We start from the raw sequence: 7509 nt of genomic DNA on the forward strand, positions 1-7509 counted from the left end.
CCGATAGGATGGTATCCAGCTGACAGTAAAATTTTTCCTTGATGTCTTCGTCAGCATCTAGAGTTGGTGCATAGGCGCATATGATGGTTGCCTGTTGGTTTTTGGCAAGGTTAATTCGGAGGGTTGAAAGTCGTTCGTTGATGCCAGTGGGTGCTTCAGTCAGGTGCTTCACCAGGTCGTTTCTGATAGCAAAGCCAACTCCGTGTATTCTTCTTCGCTCTTCTTCAGGTAGTCCCTTCCAGAAGAAGGTGTAGCCTCCCTTTTCTTCCTTCAGCTGCCCCTCTCCTGCTCTCCGGGTCTCCTGAAGGGCTGCTATGTCGATCTTGAAGCGTCCCAGCTCTCTTGCAATGAGAGCAGTCCTGCGTTCGGGGCGCTCGCTGTCAGTGTTATCTAACAATGTCCGTACGTTCCATGTTCCAAAGTTCATTTTTCTTTTTTGGCCGCAGAGTGGTGACCCCTCTGGACGCGGCAGTCCAGTCAGGGTAGGAGAGGCAGACTATGTTTAGGGCACCTTTTCTAGCCCCTTCCCCGTGTGGGGTGAGCAGAGCGGATCCTAAAAAGGGCTGCTCAGTCATGGATACAGCTGCCGGACTACTCAACTGCCTCGGTCCTTGAGGTAGAACGACTGAGTCCATATCCACCGCCCATGTGCCAGTCTGTGACTAGGGGCTTCCAGATTTCACAGTCCTGCCCCCGTCGCCACTCGCTGATCGCCATGGGACTTTTGTAGGTTTGTTTTTATTTTTGTTGGAAGACGCCTGTGCGTGATTTTTTTTAATGTGTGGAGGTCGGTGCACGGCCGGTCAACACACAGTCTTCACAGAGTGAGGTTCCAGCAGTGGTGTGGTTAACACAACGACAGTGGCTTCTCAGTCTGTTGCAGCCTTCTTCCGCCTTCACAGCCGTTGTAACATGTACCATGTTATCCTCCGCCTGCTCCGCCGTTGAGGTCTTTGGGTCTTCGGATTGTGCTTGGTCTGGAACCTCCCCTGCGGCCACTCCTGGGAGTGCATCACTCCAGTGCCCACAGGTTCATCGGAACACGCAAGCCCCCTCACCACGGCAAGGTGACAATCCATCGAGGGGGCCTCTGGATGTAGGTGAACTAGGACTCCCCCAAATCAAGATGAATTTTCCCCAAAGACCTCCAGTATTTTTTGCTGGTCATGGGGGCTCTGTAGGCCAAGTTTGGTCCAATTCCAACTCTGGTGGAGTTCAGAGTTCTCATTGGTTGCAGGTGAACTATACAGCCCAGTACCTACAACTCCAAAATGTCCAGGCCAATTCCCCTCAAAACCCACCCATATTCAAATTTGGGCATATCGGGTATGCATGCCAAGTTTGGTCCAGATCCTTCACTGTTTGGGCTCATTGTGTGCTCTGGATGTAGGTGAACTACAACTTCTATAAATCCCTCCAAAGACCTCCAAAAATTTTTGTTGGTCATGTGGGTTCTGTTAGTTCCAGGTCCATCGTTGGTGGAGTTCAGAGTGCTCTTAGATTGCAGGTGAACTATACATCCCAGTCCCTACAACTTCTATAAATCATGGTGAATTCTCCCCAATTCTAGTATGTATGTTCAGCTGAGCAATTCCTCTGTGTGCCATAGAAAAGAATAGAAAAGAGTTAAGGGAGAGGCAGTGGGTGGAGTCATGCAAATTTCACACCAATGGAGAGAGTCAGAAACACTGGGATGTCTGTGCTGGAGGAAAAACAGAAAATCTAGGATGAAACTGTCCCCGTATGAAAGCCTTAACTTGGGAGATGGACAGTATAGTGTTTGTGGAGGACATTGGCAGGGCTCTTGTACATGTTCATGGCACTCACTATAACCTGCAGTGTCATTGGAAGGCCATTTGTGTCTCCTGAGTAGTGGGAGCTATAGCTGTTTGTGGAAGTGGGAGTTTGTCTGTGAAAGTGGACACCCCAGACACACACATACATACATATTTTTAGTTTTATTATGTGCATAGAAGATATATACAGTAAATTTCTGGTTATCTGACTTCTGGTTATCCAACAATCCGTATTATCCGACATGCTGGCCACATGGCCCAGGGTGCTTGCTGGAGGGATAGGATGCGGCCGGTGCAGACTTTTCCCACCCGCCAAGCACCCTGCGCTTGGAGAGGCCTTGCTAGGCAGCACCACGCAGCGAGCTTCTCCAAGCCGGTTGCTGCCGGGAGGGAAAAGTCTCATCCTGCCTGGCAAGCACCCAGCACTTTGGAGAAGCCCGCTGCATATTTCTAGGCAGCAACATGCAGTGGGCTTCTCTAAGCTGGTTGCTTGCCAGGAGGGAAATCTCCCCCCTCCCAGCTAAGCACCCTGCTTGGAAAAGCCTCATGCTCATTGCTGCCTAGAAAAATAGCTGTTTTTGTAGGCAGCAGTGAGCTTTTCCAAGCTGGTTGCTTGCCGGGAGGGATAATAGGGCCTCCCTATTATCCAACAGTTTTGGTTATCCGACATTCAGCCCACCTGTTTATGTCGGTTAACCGGAACTCTACCGTATCTATACATGTATGTGTGTATGTTTGTGTGTGTGTGTGTGTGGCGAAGTGCGTTAAAGCACTGAGCTGGAGACCGAAAGGTCCCAGGTTCAAACCCCGGGAGCGGCCGCTGTTAGCCCCAGCTCCTGCCAACCTAGCAGTTCGAAAACATGCCAATGTGAGTAGATCAATAGGTACTGCTCCGGCGGGAAGGTAACGGCGCTCCATGCAGTCATGCCGGCCACATATATATATATGGGGTATCTTTGGATAGCATAGGGAAGGGTTAACACCCCTGTGGTGTATGGTTTGCTGTCTAAGCCCATAGTCAGAAGGTTTCATGTACCTCACTTTCCCGGTGATAATTGGATTTTGAAAAAATTGGCTTGTGAAAACAAAGATTGATGAGAAAGCTTCAACGGAGACACCTTTTCACCATGATAACTCTTTCAGGTGAGTTTCCTTTCCGAAGTTTGTAACTATGAGTTGTTTGTAAGTCACATGTTTGTAACTTGAGGACTGCCTGTACTGCACTGGGGAGATTACAAGCAGCTGCCTCTATTTTTCCTCTTGGCTTTTAAATGAATGCTTTCTTCTGTCAGTATCCAGGTCTCATTTATTCACAAGACCTTCAAAGATGAGCCATGTTTTTTCTCTTTTAATAAGTGAAGAAAGCACACACACCATTGCCCAGAAATGAAGCAAGCCTCATCTGGTGCAGAACAGGTGGCTGGAGCCCCCCCCCCCCCCAATACACACACCTTAGGGGGGCCACAATTGACGCATTTCCAAAATGAGGATTTCAGTCAGATGTTTAACCAGTGTGATGCCTCAAGGGTTGGGAGTTGAACTGTTTCATGCTCCTGCCATGGCATTTCCACCAGAGCCAAGGCCCCGCTGTCCTTTTATCCTCACAGCGGCGGCAGCCAGCTGGGCCTCTGTGCTGCTGGGCCTCCAGAGGGCGGTTGCCTAGCAACCGGTAAAGCAAGGCCTGAGCACAATCTCCCCAGGTTGTGCCTCCTCCTTCCTGCCTCCCTCAGGAACCAGGGCCATGGCAAAGCCTGCCCTTTTTGCGGTTCCTCATCTGCCTGGCCTGTCCACAAATGCCCCCACGGCCTCTTGGAGAAGGCGATGCCTCAAAGAGAATGGATTTGGGAAAGCAATATGGCCCCGTAGATCCAATGCGGGGCTCCATTGAAACAGACTGAAAAGAACAGGGAAAAACCTCAAAGCACAGCGGAAGGCATGGCAAAGGCCTGCTCCTTTTTAAGTCTGGCCGAGAGCTTTCCTGTCCCAGCGAGTCTATCCAGCAAGCAGATACCATCAGGAGCCTGTCTCTCGCCTTTTTGACTAGAAACACAGGGCAACCCAAAGCCAACCTTCTGATTGTCTTTTCTGTGGTTTGAACTTCTGGAAGCAAAGAAGTTTTTTTTTTTGTCCTGGGACAGCTACACTCTCCTTCTGTCCTTTATTCGTTTTGCTTTGTGAGCTTTTCCACAAAGCAACCCATCTGTTTGAACTCCCTGCTTATTCAAGAGATTGTGATCTTTTAAAATAGAGACACTTCTAATACCTAAACTATCCTTTAGCTTTGTTTCATCAAGGCCACGACTCATTTATTTAAATGTGCCCAAAAGGGGAACAGGCCCACGGGCACTGCCGTGGGACAAGCTGAGGACAGCACATATGAGTATCTTCTACTCAAAGGGTCACAAACTTCTACTTATGTATGGTTTACGATAGTTCAGGGAACATCTTTAAGATAGTCTAGGACAGGCATGGGAAAACTTCAGCACTCCAGGTGTTTTCGGACTTCAGCTCCTACAATTTCTAACAGCCGGTAAGCTGGCTGGGATTTCTAGGAGTTGAAGACGAAAACACTTGGAAGGCCAAAGTTTGCCCATGCCTGCTTTAGCCTATGTTTGGTTATATTTGTTTTGAGTCTTCTGCCAACTTCCCTCGAGTGACCATCTCACTTGCTCCATTGCTGTCAATTCTCTGGAAAACCAAAGTGATGGTTTAGGATGTAAATGTCTGCCTGCCTGCCTATCTATTTGATATGCATGCATGATGTTTGTGTGCTATTTCCAAGACGGCTCCCACTTCCAGAGAGCACTGTGACTCTTACCACCAACTGATTTATACCAAACTTCGCACACAGATCCACCATGACGAACAGAAAATAGTGAAGGGTTTTTTTGGGGGGTATGGACCCTGGAACGATGGGAGCTGAGGTCCACCCACCTCCAGAGAGCTCTGCAATCCCAATCAGCCATGGATCTGGACCAAACGTGGCACATATACCCAACATGAACAACTTTAAGTACTGGTGGGGTTGGGTATGTGTGTGTGGACCTCAGATGATGGGAGTAATAGTTCACCCATATTCTTATGCATTTTCTAATGGGGACAATCATAACAATAAAAAGCAGTTTTCCCCCTAATAAATAGCATTACAAATGTCCCAACCCAGGAATTACTGGGTACTAATGCTAGTATTTAAATAATTAACAAATATTTTATTTATTTCTAAAAAGCATACATGGTAGCCCATTTTTCAAAAATCGTAGCAGCTGCCATTTGCTTCCAGCTTGAATTCATGTTTGTAATGACATTTAAAACCTTAAAACAGCTTGGGATCTCAAAATTTGAGGGAATGCCTCTCCCTAAATATACTTGCCTAAGTCTTGAATACTGCCATATCCCACCAACAAAATCAATTTGGGGGACATGGGAGAGGGCCTTTTTTAACTGTAGCACTCCAGCTGTGAATCATCCTTTCCTTGGATGCCTGATTCACACCAATATTGATTTCATTTAAGTTCCAAGAAAGATCCTGGATGTTCAGTCAAAACCTTTAAGCCCCTGATTTCTCTGAAATACTAAAGTACGTAGTTTTAGACTGTTTTAACTATTTAAATATTTGCATTATGTTTAATATGTGTTTCATTTATTGATGTTACTTTTACTGTTGTAAACTGTTTTAATTGTGGCTATAAGTTACCCTGAGATCTTTTTCAAATAGGACAGAAATACTTGAAATAAAGGTATGTTTGGCAGTCTATGGATATTCTTATGGAATACAGATTTTTTAAAAAAAATAAATAAATGAATATAAAATGTTTCTAGCACAGAACATTTACTTTCTCAATTAGTTCTATCTTCTGCCTGGGGAACATTAGATTACTATATAATAATATCTGTAAGCGTATTTGTAGCGCAAGAAATACAATTAAATAGCACAACAGACTATGCCAGTGGCATATTTTGTATGTTTTTTGTATTATAACAGGAAATGTGAGAGGACAAATGTTTGTCCCCCAAATAAGTTATATTTGTCTAAGTTATATATGAAACACAAATGAATTTTATGTTTAAATTTGGGTCCTATCTTCAAGATGACATTTATGTCAATATACGTACAGGCAGTCCCCCAAGTAACCAACAAGATTGGCTCTGTAGGTTTGTTCTAAAATTGAATATGTATGGAAGTTGGAACAGGTACATTTTAAAATGTAACTCCAGCCACCTCACCTTCTGTCCCTGTGGTAATTGGAATTTGAAAAATTTGGCTTGTTGTGGAAACAGGGATTGGTAATAAAGCTTCAGTTGAGACACCCTTTTCCTATGACAACTCCTGTCTGTCACCTCCAGCTTCCCATGCTGGGACACGAGAGAAGCCTCTCACAGGATGGTAAAACATCAGATGGCCAATTATCTCATACCAGAAGAGACTTGCAGTTTCTGAAGTCGCTCCTGACAGGAAAAAAACAAAACTCAGGGACTGCTTGTATTCAAAAATCCAAAACATTTTGGTTCCCAAGCATTTACAGATAAGAGATACTTTACCAGTCTTGGAAGTTATTTCCTAGTTGATCAACAATATAATGAGAGAGCAACAAATGTGGAAAAAACAGGCAGGGCTAGCAGATCAAGGTAAACTAACCCCTAAAAAAACACAATCCAAAACTCAAGAAATTATCAAAGTTCCATCTTTTCAGCAGTAGGAACATCTTTCAAATGGTTAAATCCTTGAGAATGAGAAGCGCAACTCTTAAAACCAAAAAGGGCAATTTGTCTGAAGTTAAAAAAAGAAACTTGTTGGCTCCGCCTTCTTCTGAAGAACTTCTTGCGTCCACCCCAAGCTGCAGTCCCCAGAGGTTAAAGCTACAAAGCTGGGGTCAAATGCAGAAAACAGATTCCAGGCATTGGCAAATAATAACAGGCCTCATTCAGAAAAGAGCAGATGGCAGGAGGGGAGAGGAAGCTGCTGCTTCTAAGCATTAATCTCAAGTAATTAGCCAATTTTGGGTGAAGCAGCCAAAAGACAGCTGATGTGTGTGTGCATGCAAACACCTCTCCCTCCCTCCCACACCAAGGACTGGGTAGAAATGAGCAAGTTAGACCTGAATTGCTATTCACTGAACACCTGCCATTAATCATCATCTTGCTTGGAAGGGTCAGAACAAACCCCCCTCAACTGAGAATCTACCTCCCAGCCAAGTTTCTCTGGGCACCAAAAACCACCCATTTCAGTGAGCCAGTCCTGCACATGGTGCACACAGGAGGCCTGCCGGAGGAAACAGAGCAGCATCCAGAACAATGTGAGCAGGCTCTGCCCTGCTGCATTGCTGAGTAAGAGCGCCAACTGGTGCTAACTAGAGGGGGCATTGCATGGATCCCATCTTCCTCCAAAGAGCGCCTCCAAAGGGCAGGAGACACATTTCTGGCTGGATGAATCAAGCTCCTACTGTTCTGTGGCGGTTGAAGGGGAAACAACTAGCTCCTGGAATAAACAAGAAACCCATGACAATCAGGGCTGCTAGAACTTAATACCCCAGCACAATGTATCTTAACCCTATGGTCCAAAGCAGGTCTGCATCTTTCACCCTCAATTTGCTCTTTCTGAGACTCAACAGATAAATCATTCATTAACCATAGTGCGAATATATTACTACGTTGGCAGTATCTCTCTCCATGTTTTTCTGAATAGAAATAATTTTTCTGTGTGCATTTCATCTCT

This window comes from Anolis carolinensis, chromosome 2 (assembly GCF_035594765.1).
Source record: "Anolis carolinensis isolate JA03-04 chromosome 2, rAnoCar3.1.pri, whole genome shotgun sequence".
In the NCBI taxonomy this organism is placed as follows: domain Eukaryota; kingdom Metazoa; phylum Chordata; class Lepidosauria; order Squamata; family Dactyloidae; genus Anolis; species Anolis carolinensis.